This window comes from Protopterus annectens, chromosome 3.part1 (genome assembly GCF_019279795.1).
Source record: "Protopterus annectens isolate FY-2018-M chromosome 3.part1, PAN1.0, whole genome shotgun sequence".
NCBI lineage: Eukaryota > Metazoa > Chordata > Ceratodontiformes > Protopteridae > Protopterus > Protopterus annectens.
In genome coordinates this window covers 1,112,083,407-1,112,097,109 of record NC_056732.1, presented here as the reverse complement: position 1 = coordinate 1,112,097,109, position 13,703 = coordinate 1,112,083,407, and the positions used below count along the sequence as shown (strand labels likewise).

The 13,703-nt window shown below is 36.1% G+C and overlaps 1 long non-coding RNA gene across 1 annotated transcript in view; it reads left to right on the top strand.

The window, feature by feature from the left end:
- LOC122798874 overlaps positions 1–13,703 on the top strand; it is a 306,384-nt gene that overhangs the window by 127,649 nt on the left and 165,032 nt on the right. The window contains exon 2 of the long non-coding RNA XR_006364324.1: positions 12,881–12,940. This is a non-coding gene — a long non-coding RNA (uncharacterized LOC122798874). The remainder of the gene's footprint in view (positions 1–12,880; positions 12,941–13,703) is intronic.

The following is a 13,703-nucleotide window of genomic DNA, read 5'->3' as shown; positions in this document are numbered from 1 at the left end:
ATTCCTTAACAACCTTAATTTTGGATTGACAAGATTTTGAACCAATGACTGTATTTGGTTGGTTATTTAAATGTCTTGGAAATTGACACTTTTGATTCTGATGAAGTTTCCTGTTTGGAAACGAAAGCGCTAAATCTACCTGTTATTTTGTAATAAAAAACTTGTAATAATATCTTGGTGCTCCATTTCTGTGGAGGGACAGCCTTTACTGGTGCCTGCATACTGAAGGATTTTCATTTATTAATTTGTTTCCTTTAGTAGTCCATCTTTGTGGTTGCTATATATAGACAATTCCGATTCTGTATCATAGCTCAAAAAAATAATTTCCCTAGTTACTCCAATTTGCTCACCCAGCATCTCGAACAGAGCAGTCTGCAGAGAATCTTTAAAGTCAGCTAACTCATTACACTCCCAGAAAATATGTTCCCAGTTACCTCTTTCTTCTTCATCACACCTCCAACATTTGCTATCCACCTGAGGAAAAATTCTTTGAAGTCTGCTTGGGATATCAAAATACCTATGTAAACACTTCCAGGCAAAGATCCTAAATCTTATAGATTTTGTTGCATATTTGGGAGTCATACATATATCCCATTGTTTCTTTGTGACTTGCTTATCTAATCTCGCTTCCCAATCCTTCCAACCCTCTTCTGATTCATTCTTATAGTCATTATGCAATAGTTTATATGCTCTACTAATTATTCCTTTCATAAGAGCAACTTCTGTTCTAGATTCTACTAAAAACTCTACCAGTGCTAATCTTTCATTTAGGACCCCCTCATTACTTCCCCTTTGCCTATACTCTGATATAAGTCGGGTCTATATCACCAGATCAAATGTTTAGGCTTTCGAACACCTAAACATCGAACTGGTAATATCAAAATCAAAAAAAATGCAAATGGATGATTTAATGCTGGGAAAGAAATCCCTTGACCATTAGTCAGATTTTGCCATTTTGTCTACTGTAGAGTGATCTTAGAGTTGGAATATTTAGTTAGGGGGGTATGGGAGGCACAGCCCCCCATGTTGGGGGTGTGGCAGGCAAAGCCAGCCCCTGTTCGTTTAGGTTTCAAGTTGTTTTTTGTTTTGTGGCCAACGGGGTCTTTCCCTATGCCATTCGCAGTTTTTAGTTTTGAAATTACCAGTTCGATGTTTAGGTGTTCCATAACTTAAACATTCCATATGGTAATATAGACCCTATCAGTCCTTGATATGGAAGGCAATCTCTAGCCTACAGTCCAAATAAGTTATTGGCGTCTTCCTATTCTATTACCTTTCCCTCTCTAGTTATTTGCTCCCAGTATCTTGATTCTTTTGCCAGTGTTCTCAAATATATTCCTGCCTCCTCTTACCTACTGTCTGTATCCCTAATTGCAGTCATCCCTATTGGCAGAATCTCTTTTCTCCACTCCTGTGTTGGCTTAGTTCTTAGAAGACCTTCTGCTACTTTATGAATATAATATTCTGTATGATTATTGTTGTTTTCCATTAAGGTCAGCATCCAAAATTCCAGTCTCTCCTTGTTACTTGAGTTTCCCCCTGTTTCATCATCATCTCTTTTCTGCTTCTGCTATGTATACGAGCCTTAACTGTTTTGCTCTGAAATACCCTTCCAACTCTTGTAATCCCAATCTGTTCCTGTTCTATTGGAAGAATAAGGTTATCCCACTTGACACTTGCTGTCTTCCCCTCCCAAATAAAATCATTCAGCTCTTTATTAATTACTATTCACAACTTCTTCTCTGGTTGATAAAAATATGCCTGACCAGTGTATAAGACTAAAGGGACTAAAAATAATTTAAGTGATTGTATCTTACTATCGACATCCATATAACAGAGCTTCCATTTTCTCAGTTTTTGTATTAGTTTTTGTTTAGTCTCTTCCCACATACCCTTAACTGCCACACCAGAATAATTTTTAATCCATACTCCTAAATACTTCATTTTATCATGTCCCCATAAATATGGATATTGCTGAACCAATTCATGTGTGGGTACATAATTTACAACTATTGCCTTTCTTTTAGCTTCATTACTTTTCTATCCCAAAAAGATCTGAAACTGTCTCAATATGTTCCACAACACTGTAATGTCTCTTTCTGGTTTTGTCAGGTATAAAATAATGTCATCTGCAAATAGAGACAGGTTTTCTTGACTATCATACCAATTATATTCTAGAATTTCTGTCCTTTATTTTCTTTGCCAATGATTCTAAATATAATACAAATAACAAAGGGGAAAGAGGACACCCATGCTTCATTCCTCTGTTCAAGCAAAGATTATCAGAGAGGACTCCACCCACTTTTGCCTCTGATCCTTCATATATCCTCCTAAACATCCTTATAATTTTATCAGGGAAGACAAATACTTCCCAGCTTATTCTGTCAAATGCTTTCTCTGCATCAAAATCCACCAACAACAATGGTATCTTCTTACATTCTGCTTCCCGCTGGATCATCATTGTTCTGTTTATATTGTCAAATGTTTACCTCCCCTCCACAAAACCACATTGACCAATAGCTATCTATTTTAACATCACATTTGCCATTTTTAGCCATTACAGACATAAACACTTTATAATCATGGTTTAGTATTGAAATGGGCTGGTATGAAGCTGGATCTGATGGATCCTTACCATCTTTAGGTATTACAGGTACCACCGCTTTCTTCCAGTATGTTGGTACTTCTCCTCCTCGTAAAACACTGTTAAACAAAACCTTCCAGATCTTTATCATTTTATCATTTTTTTCCCTCCTAGCTTCCAAAATTCCACAGGAATACCATCTATTTCTGGGGACTTCCATGTAGATTGGTTATACATCACAATTTTTATCTCATCTCCTCCTATCCTGTTAATAATTGAGCCTCATTTACCTATAACATTGGCATGTTGAATTTTTCCATAAACATTTCCATTTGTACATATTCTTGATTTCCATATTTCTCCGCCTTATACAGACTTTAATAGAATTTCTGAAATATTTCTAATACTTCTACAGGATCCCTTGTTATCTTCCTTTTTATAGGCTCCCTAAGCTTGGTGACAGCCCCTTCTACTTTCTGTTGCCTGAGTCCTTGTGTGAAAAGGTTTTGTGCTCTAGAGTTATTATGAAAAAACAGTTGCTTAACAGCAATGTTTCTAAACTCATGCATATTATCAAGGTAATGCTTTATTTTCTGTTTAGCATTCTGTAACTGCTCCTCTTCTTGTTCTGTGAGATTCCCCTATTTTGCATATGTGCCAGTCCCTCTAAATAATTATTACTTCTTAACCATATTAAAATTTAAAAATCTAAACTCCTTTATTATATTTACCTTTCCAGGTCCCCCAGATACATCTTCACTGTTGAAAATCAAATTCCAGTCCCCATCTACAAGTAACATTCCTTTCTGAAAGTGGATTATTTATTCATTTAACATTTGCTTACCGGGAAAGCCCGACTTGGAACAAAGCCAAATTTCAGCAGATGCTCAGGGAGAAGCCCTCCTGACACATGTATTTGAAACATGGGAGGAAACCCACATGAATGCAGGGAGGACATGTAGACTCCACACAGAAAATAGTCCGGCTGAGAATCGAACTGGAGAACCTCTTGCTGTGAGGCAACAACACTACCACTGCACCATCCATATCTCTCCCAGAATTTTCTTTAGCTCCATTATAGCAGTTTTTGGTAGAATATAAGTACAAGTCAATGTAATCCTCCTCCCTTGCCAGAAGACCCTTAGTACTACAAATCTACCTTAAATTGTCATTTCTCCTCTTCTATTGCTATTGGAGCTCTTCTTGCAATTAATACAAGTGCTCCTCTGTCCCCTTTCTTTTCTGCTGAATAACCATCCTGAAAACCTTTCTTTATCAAATTCACATGTTCAGTTCTTTCCAAGTGTGTCTCCTGTAGCATAACTATTTGCACTCTTCATTTTTAATATAGTTCACTACTCTTTCATTTTTGTATTTATCTGTGAGACCATTGACTTTTAAAGATATTATAGAAAGAATCGTATTCTTGAGGGATTACTATTCCCACCTTTTATGTATAAAAGCTTTTTTTTTTATAAAATGTCTAGTTTCAGCTTTTGTGTTACATGCATGTACTGTTTGGCAGGTTAATATTTTGTATTGTAATCTCCATTTGAGCCTATCTATGTCACACCTTGCAAAACTTTTTTGTTTTATTGAAAACTCTCAAATAAAAATACACACACACACACACACACACACACACACACACACACACACACACACACACACACCCAATACCCTCCTAAAACCTACTAACTTAATAATAACACACAAAACTATGTACATCTTCAGATAACAAAATGTACCTCCCTAATAGGAGAAAAAGTTCCAAACTGACAGCCACACACACAGACTCAAGCTAAACAGAAAGAAAGATTATTCATGCTAAGACACTTGGTAGAGCCTGTGATTCTATCAAGTGCCATCTGGTTTCGGCTTATCCTCACAACTCTTCCACCTGGGAAAACCCTTAAGTGCTTTCAGAAACATTTTCTCCATGCCATTGTCTGCTAGTGACATGAGAACCAGATACAGGACTGTTTATTAGAAAAAAGATCTTATAATATTTGATATTATTTTTCATTCACTTGCTTTCTGTTAAACTTGTTACTATACAAATCTAATACCCTTAACCCTGTCATTCCACCTAGCACGAATGAGAAAAGCCACACTAATTTTCTTTTATCATGTTCTTTTAACCACATCCCTTTTTTCTACATTGCAGTGCCTACATTTTTTAAAGCTTGAGAAGGAGAAAGAGAGAAGAAGGGAGAAAAAAAAAAAAAAGAATAAACAGAAGCATCTATTTACATTAATATTCCCCATTACACTTAAAAATAACTGAAAAAAAATTTACTTTATAACATGCAGAGAAAATTATGCACCACTTCAGTAATACTGTTAAGAAAAAAATAGTTTTACTTACAGTTAACTCTTTCCCTCCTCTTCTCTTCAATGACATGACATATGGCATATGATTTAGAGTCCCCTACAAGTATAATAACGTCCAAACAAGTCCAATATTTCCAGATTTTCTTGTTCTGTCCTGTTTCACAAATATAATTATGGCTTTGTAATCCACATTTGTCAGTTTCCAAGTTGCTGATTTTAGTTTCCAAACATAAATGACATGAAGTAGAGCATATGCTTTAGAGTCCCCTACAATTTTAAAAAAGTCCAAGAAAGTCCAATATTTCCAGATTTTCTTGTTCTATTCCTGTTCATTTCCATCTCCCAAACACTGTCTGCTTCATCTCCAGTGCACTCTCACTTTTTCTATTCAACTCATGTGCTTTTTTCCTTCTCTCAAGCATTTTACATTGAAACACTGGGAAAGGTTTCACTGGCACAGTCTCTCTGTGGTCTTTATTACCAGAAGAAGTAGAAGCAAACTCTCCTTCTGTTTCACAGCTCACTTTTTGTTGGACAAACTTTTGTATTTCTTTCTTAGTATGTATTTCATCAAAAAATGTTTTTGTCCTCCAGGGAAAAATATTTTTAAGATAGCTGGATATAGCAGTTTGAATCTCATGCCTGCTTCTCAGCATTCCCTATATATATATATATATATATACATATATATATATATATATATATATATATATATATATATATATATATATATAAAATGGAATAAATGTATTCCTCTGCTGCCTGGTGTACAACGAGTAGTCATTCTCCACAAACACTCTGTTGCCTTCCACTTGTAGTACTTTGTCCTTCTGCCACATTTTTGTCAGAATCAACTCCTTCTGTCTGTAAGATTCCATTTTTACTATTAAAGGTCTAGGGTATTTTCTCATAGCCAGGTTTGGAGTGTACACACAATGTGGAATACCAGTCCAGTTGCTTATCTGTGCTTTCATGAAATTAATACAGTCTGTTCCATCCAGCTTTTCAGGTACAGCAGAAAATCTCAGTTTTTCCTGTATGCGCTATGTCCTCTAATTCTATAAGTTTTGCTGTTTTATCATCTCATCTGAGCATCTGTTGAAAGCTTCTTCCATATTTTCCAGCCTTTTATTGTTTGAGTTGATATACTCCATCAGTTTTTATTTTATTTTATTCAGGTCTGTATGCAGTTGCTTTATGCTTTCCTCAAGGTTATTGGAAGTCATGTCTGGAGCTTGCACTTCTTTTTACCGAACAGCTACCATACTTTTCCAAGTCAGTGTTTTTTCATCATCTTTTGTAGCTGATTTTCCTTCAGGTCCTCTGTATTTATTTTTTCCTGCCATCCAGGCAGTGCACTTACTAGTTATTTACTGAAATGTTCTCAATAATCCAGGTCCACTGGTTTTCTCTGCTAACTTTCTGTTTTTACACTAGAAGAGCCAGAATTAAACTGTTACTCAATGTGCAGCCATCTTGGAAGTACCCAGTACAGACTAGTTGTTGTTAAATGGAGCTCTTTTACTTACCTTAAAGTAACATTTACCATTAAGGCTAGCTGTCTGTCTACTTCTGACTAGCTACTTTTTTTTTGGAGAGACTCTTCTTTATTTTTTCTCAGATATCGCTAGGACAGTAATTTTCATTTTCAGATTTTCCTGTCTAAGAGAGACTCTTTAACTTAATTACCCTTCTTTATCCTTCTAATGTTCTACCATTGCAGGTAATAATACCTACTGCTTTCAATCCTTACTTGTTAAAGAGCAGATGTGCAACTTATTTAGTTACTGTCAGTGTCACTGAAGCTGACAATATGTTGGAATAAATTATTTCCTGACCAAGGACCACATGAATATTATGGAAGCAGTGATGCCTTCCTTCTGTTTTTACCCATTTGTGTTGGAATGCCTTCAATAAGGCTTTGATCTTACCCTTAAGTAGTCAGGTGTTTTTCATTCAGGTCTATAGGAGCAGCTGATGGTGTTCCATGATGAACATTTCAGACACGATTCACCCATTTATAGGATACTAAAACAGAGGGAAAGTATCAGTAAATAAACTACTCTGTTAGTGAGTGAAATTGAATAGAGAAAGTTGGGTGAAAACAGCTTGTGGTCACAGTGACATTCTCTTTTTTTGTCCACTGTTGTGTGAACTCAAAGTAGGTATGTTTATATATATATATATATATATATATATATATATATATATATATATATATATATATATATATATATATATATATACATGGTGACTGGGGTACAGGGTGGCTTGACCCCTTGCAAAAAAAAAAGAAAAAAACTTTTCTGTGAGATTCACTGAAAGTTATTTTGGCTATTTTTTAACACTCATTCAAAGAGTTGTCAATCAGTCAACTTGAATACTAAACAGGCTAAAGACAGCTTTTATTTTTTTTTTTTAAGTACAAAAATGACTAGTTGGCATAATGGTTAAGATCTTCACCTCCCATGTACAAGGTGCAAAGTTTTCATCCTGATCTCTGGCCAATGCTTATTTGGAGGTTGTATGTTCTCCTTGTGTCATTTGTGGGGTTCCTCTCACCTCTGAAAAACATGCTGAGTGTTTCCATTTCAAATTCATCAATGAAGGGAGCTGTGGCCTGGATTCCATTTGAGTCTGGTTCCTGCCTCCTGATTGCTGATTTCTACTATAGGCACTATGCTAAGTGGTTGGGGTAGATGAAATTAAGTATGGGAACTGATTGCTTACAAAGTTTGAAGATAATTTAAAAAAATGCCTATACAGGCTCCTTGACAAGGTCTCCAGACTGCGATTTTCCAAATAGGAAATATAAATATTGCAGCAGGATGGAGTTCCACAGTTTATAACCTGGGAAAATACTGCATGCTCCTGTGTTTGTTCCTCTGTTCAAGCTCCCATTGTCACATTCTTTCTCAACATTGAGAGTGGCACTGCTGATCAGTCTGTGCTCATCAGTTTTATGGGTTGATTTTAGAAAAATATTTCTTTTGCTTTTATTAACTGTTGGGGGGCATGCTATTCTAAATATTTTTTTCTAAATCCATAGATCTGCTTTTCATCCAAGAATGCAACAACAACAATGTTTAGGTAGTATAGTGCTGGAGAGAATTACTTTTTTCCTGAGGTTGTCTTCCTGCTATGTGAGTCAGTTTTTTTAAGATGTTGTCTCAAAATTCTGGACATTGCTTTCTTTTAAGTTCTTTATATTTCCCATGACTATGCCCTTTTTGCACTGCTTGCATGTTGTCTGTTACTCCCTTATTGCACTGCTTGCATGGTGTTTGTTACTCCTTTTTTTGCACTGCTTGCATGGTGTCTGTTACTCCCTTTTTGCACTGCTTGCATGGGGTCTGTTACTCCCTTTTTGCACTGCTTGCATGAGGTCTGTAACTCCCTTTTTGCACTGCTTGCATGGGGGTCTGTTACTCCCTTTTTGCACTGCTTGCATGGGGGTCTGTTACTCCTTTTTTGCATTGCTTGCATGGCATCTGTTACTTTTTCCTTCATGAAGTCATTGTCCTGCTCCAACCAATGTTTTTATCTAAGCAGAATCTAAAAAGACTAGAGAATAATTTATTAAAGTTGATGAATGTCTTAAAAACGTACATCTTTTCACCTGCAGTAGAGACTTTTCCGGTATTTTTGAGTATCATCCATATTCACTTGCATTGATTCAGTTCTGCAAGATATAAAGCAGGGGTTTGGTAAAGAAGCACAGGGAATAAGAAGGTAAAATGCTGCAGAAATGTATCAGCTTATACGCTGCATAGATGCTTAGTTTCATCAGCTATTTTATGTGCAGGGTAAGATGACTGATTAAAAAGCCCTGACAGCAATCCCACGTATAGCAATCCTCCATATAGTTTTATTACAGGAATAGTAGCCATCATCATCATCATCATTAACCCCCTCTTTTCCATGTTCTACATGGAGTCAGGGTGTTGTGTCTACTGCCACCATCTATCTCGATTCAATGCCACTCTCCTACTGCATTTGGCAGTCATGCCTGACTGTCGCCGGTCTACTCTAACACAATCCATCCACCTCTTTGTTGGATGCCCTCATTTCCTCTTGCTTTCTTCCTGTCTATCCCAAATCTTTTTCACCAGATTACGTTTGCTTTTCTGCACATGTGCCTGCAACCACATAATCTGTTCTCTTTGACCTTTGGCTCCTGCTCCAGTATCCTCATTTCTTCATCTGTCCCACAATGTGCATCCTACCACCCATTTCAGGCACTTTATCTCCATCACCTCTAGCTTCCTCAGCTGTTCCATGTTCATTGTCCAGGATTCTGCACCATGCAGTAGTACTGGTCACAGCACTGTTTTGCACATCTTAAAATAACTCATTACCATTACAGCTAGCCATTAACAGTACATCTGATTTATAAACTGTATAAATGATTAGATGAATAATCAGCTGACCAAAACATGCAATCTGAGCATCACTTCTAAGTGAATAAACTTTTTAATCAGTCCTGTTGTGCTAACATCAAGGTTTATGAATATTCATTAGTGCATTTGCATAAGTTCTTCTTATTGCTGTAGTACTATTGTTGCTTATGTGCATATCATGTAGACCTAGCTTAAAATAAGCATTTGCCACATTACCTGGGAGTACTTATACTACATTTGATCTTAGCCAAAAGGCCAGAGGCTACAGTAAGATTTGTAGTGTAAGTGTCAAGTCCAGGGTGTCTGTAAGGTATTACCCTTTTTGTCTAAGTCATGGCTGGGCCTCCAAAATGTGATTTATTTTAGGCCAGAATTTTGCCAAAAAAATTGCTGTTGGTTTTAATGTTACTTGAAGCATAAATTTCAGTAGAGATGGTATCTCTGTTTAATTTTTCCACTTAAAATATTGTCTTTATATTCTCCCTCAAGGAAGATATGTAACAGAAATGCTGGAATAGGATGGTTTAGTGATGGCAAAACCAAAGTCTACAATGAAAACTTTGTGGTCAGACAATACATAAGCATGCTAACAACAGATTTTTTTTTTATTTATCTGCTCAGTCTGTCTTGAACAAAATTTGGAGAGAATATAGTAATATTTTGACTTAAACCAGATGTTTTGTAAAAGTCTTTTGTATCATTTGTTTTAAAAACCATGCATGAAAAAGGGTGTGTTTCGTGCTTCGTAGCAGATTATTGTGAAATACTCTTTGAGTGATGAATTTACCTTACTGATAATGATTATGCTATAAATATATTTAATTCAGAATGGGCTATTAGATTTGAATGATTGCTGAGGCATTGCAGAAATAATGAAGAAAGTTAAGTTGAATCTGTAGCAAGAATATGATCTGGTCCAAGTTTCTAAGCATTTTCAAAAATACAGACTTGCCTAGGGCTAAAGCATCCTTTCAACATTCAAGCTCAGATTTCATTAATAAATGATCACTCCAATAAAAAAAAGCAGTAATATCATTCAAAACATCATGAATTTGTCTAGACATCTGCCAGTACTCTTCAGAAAGAATTTAGCTTGTTTGTCCTTTTTTATTTTACTTTTTTCTTCATATAGATTTCTACCATTTAATATATTTTTTCATTCATCAAAGATAATGTATCTGTTTAAAGAATCCTAATTATTAAAAGAAGAATTTTAAAACAGGCTACTCAGTAAATTATTTTTGTGTACTCTGATATTTTTATGTATACATTCCACTTTTATGCAGTTTGATGAGATTGAAAACATGTGTGTGTGTGTGTGTGTGTGTGTGTGTGTGTGTGTGTGTGTGTGTGTGTGTGTGTGTGTGTGTGTGTGTGTGTGTGTGTTTACTCTCATCATATCTTGACTGATTTACAGCAACCCCATGGATAGTTATCCAAAAAAAACCCTGGTACTTTTCCGTTATCAGGGCAACACTATAAATGTAGTAGCTGCTGCTTGGAATCCTCGCCGTTAGCTTCTGCATGTTTGTTGCCAACCTTGTTAGCTTCCATATGTCTGTTGGCCAATCACTTCATACTTGCGATAGTTTTGTCAATGATTTTTTTTTGGTCTAAAATGGTTCTCATTCCTGACTCCTTTATTTTACATTAGATAGATTGCCTACAGAAAAGTGATGTCGCTGCTCTCACACCCTCTATAGTTAAGTGTTAGCAGCAAACCACGACTCCCATCTGTTAAAAAAAAAATAGTTTACATACAAAACAAAAGTCTATACAATTCAGTGACTGAATAATGGTTGTAACTGTTGTCAAGCTAACAGTATCAATGCAGTAACTGCCAATTCAAATTAAATGCTTCAGGGTTAACATATGTGGAAGACTTTCCCAAATCAGCGACCACTTCTAAAGCTTCCCATAGCTATTTTAAATTGCATTGGGATGAGGGAGTACTAGTTCCTATTAAAAAAAAAAGGAAAGAAACAGAAAAGTGATGCAGCATCATCGGGCAACACCATCCATGTGCTAGCTGGCGCACGGAAGCCTCGCTGTTAGCAGAGCTTGTCAGGTAGCCTGTTGGCCAACCACTCTTCATAATTGCAATGTAATTAAAAAAAAAAAAGACACAGAAAAACTGATGCAGCTCCTGTCAAGCCCCCCCCATACTAATAGACATATGGAAGATAACGGCTGTGCTAAAATTACAAGCGCTACTTACCGCATTTATAGTGTTGCCCTGATAACGGAAAAGTACCAAAACCCCTAAGTTTTCATGGCAGAGACATGGGAGTAGATCGTCAGGCCTTTCACCCACCTGACCCTCACCAGCATCCTCAGTCCATTCTTGAACACCGGTTACTAGCATTGCAGAAAGGCACATTTCCTCTGCCCCAACATGCCAAGCTGATGCTGAGAAAGTAGGAGTGTGCTTTTCTTTAAGACACTTAACAAATTATTACCACTTTTACAGACATTAACTCCATCAAATTTAGACCTGTATTCTTCCTTGTTAAATGCAGTATATGCTCCTATATTCAAAGTCTGATTATGGAGGTACAGGAAAAGTTCTGGGAAAGGGATATATAAAGAAATGTTCAAGAAATCTGAAAAACTGCAAACTAGATCTCAACAGATTCTACAAAACACTTTTGATACATTGTGTTCAGCGTTCTATATAACTAAACTGAGCAGAACTTTTTCTTTTCTTTTTCCATCTGGAATTGCCCTATTTTCAATATGTTCTGAATTATGCGTGTTAGGTACTGAGCTCCAATGTGCTGTCTACAGAGTGTTGCTCTAAGGTATTTCTAAGCTATCTGCCTGATTGCCTGGTGTTCACTGCTTCCAATTAATAAAAGATTAATAAAATTAAACTTATAAGCAATTGTTATTTCAAAAGCCATAGAGGAACTGAAACAGCCTTCCTGGCAAGGTACCATTACCAAGGAACATGAATGAATTTAGGAATGCAAGGAACGAACAACCCAGCCATCTTCTCATGAACTGGAAGGGAGAGGGGAAAGATAAACAGATAAGTAAGGCCTGGAGTGTCTCCAGTAAATAATCAACAGAGTACATAGGTCATATGGTCCTAATCTGTTACAAGCATCTGTGCTTCTGTGAACTGTTAATGCTATCATTGTACTGTTTGTTGCATTTTACATGTGGTCATATGTTGTGATACAATAATATATATATTTTTTGTTTTTGTTCTTCTTACTGCAAAGCTTGTTTGAACCAAAACATAGTAAGATATTTTCAAAGCACCAAAACCAAATGTTCTAATTTCTTTCATGCTGCTTCATATTCATTGTTCAGAAACTAAAATTATAATAAATAATTTATTGAGGATTGCGGGTTGCTATAATGGTTAAGGTGTTTACCTCTCAGACACAAAGTACAGGCTTTGATTGTCACCTATGAAAGGGAAATAGGCTAGGCTTAAAATGGCCAAAAGAGGCAGCTAGCCCAGTACTTACCTATGAACCATTTTTTTATAAATATGCTCTTTATATACATTTTCCTATTCATTTTTACTGTCTGCTGCATTTATTTTGTTTAGGCACCTTCCTTGATTAACTAAGCTGAAACCAGTTCAAGACTCAATTGAAGCAATCAAAAGGTAAGATTTATTTGTAAAGGTCAGATGAATTTAGTATATACAAACAATTGAAAATAATAAAATAAGTAATTTGTATCCAGAATTAAGATTTCCAGCTAACACTGTCTGCATTAAAAGTCGTTGTGCTTCTGCTTAAAAAAACTCACCAAAAGATTATTTTATGTTCATTTTATGTATGTATTTATATATTTTTGTATATTATTTCAGCAAAGTATGGTGATGTTATAGCCAGGAGGAAGGCTGTTCAATAATTTAAGTGATATGTGAAAAAAATGAAATCCTCCACTGTAGCATGTGCGCTTAGAAAATTAAGTAAAGGAAGGGGACAATCAGAAACTAAAGATCTGGAATTCAAACCTTGTTCCTCGCAACTTTCTTAAAAAGCAGAAGATAATTCCTTCTTTATTACAGACTACAAAAAAGAAAGCATGCATGAATTCTTCCAACCATTTCATGGAAGCCAGCACAGTATGCCACACAAGTAGTAGTGGTGACCTAGACCGGGGTGCCTGATGCATGTCTGAAATGTTAAATTTAGAGTGTATGTAGTGTGTGCAAGCTTAACAGCCTAATGGTGTGATACAAATGTCAGATTTAACTGAGTGGGCAGCAGAACTCCTGTTAAGTATGGCTTTGTTTCATAGGAAAGAAGTCCTAGCTTTCATCAGGATTTCATTTGCAACAAGGGGTGCTGGCTACATTATCCATGTGATGTTTGAAAGTCACACTATAGTCCAACATCACCACTAACTATATAACATAT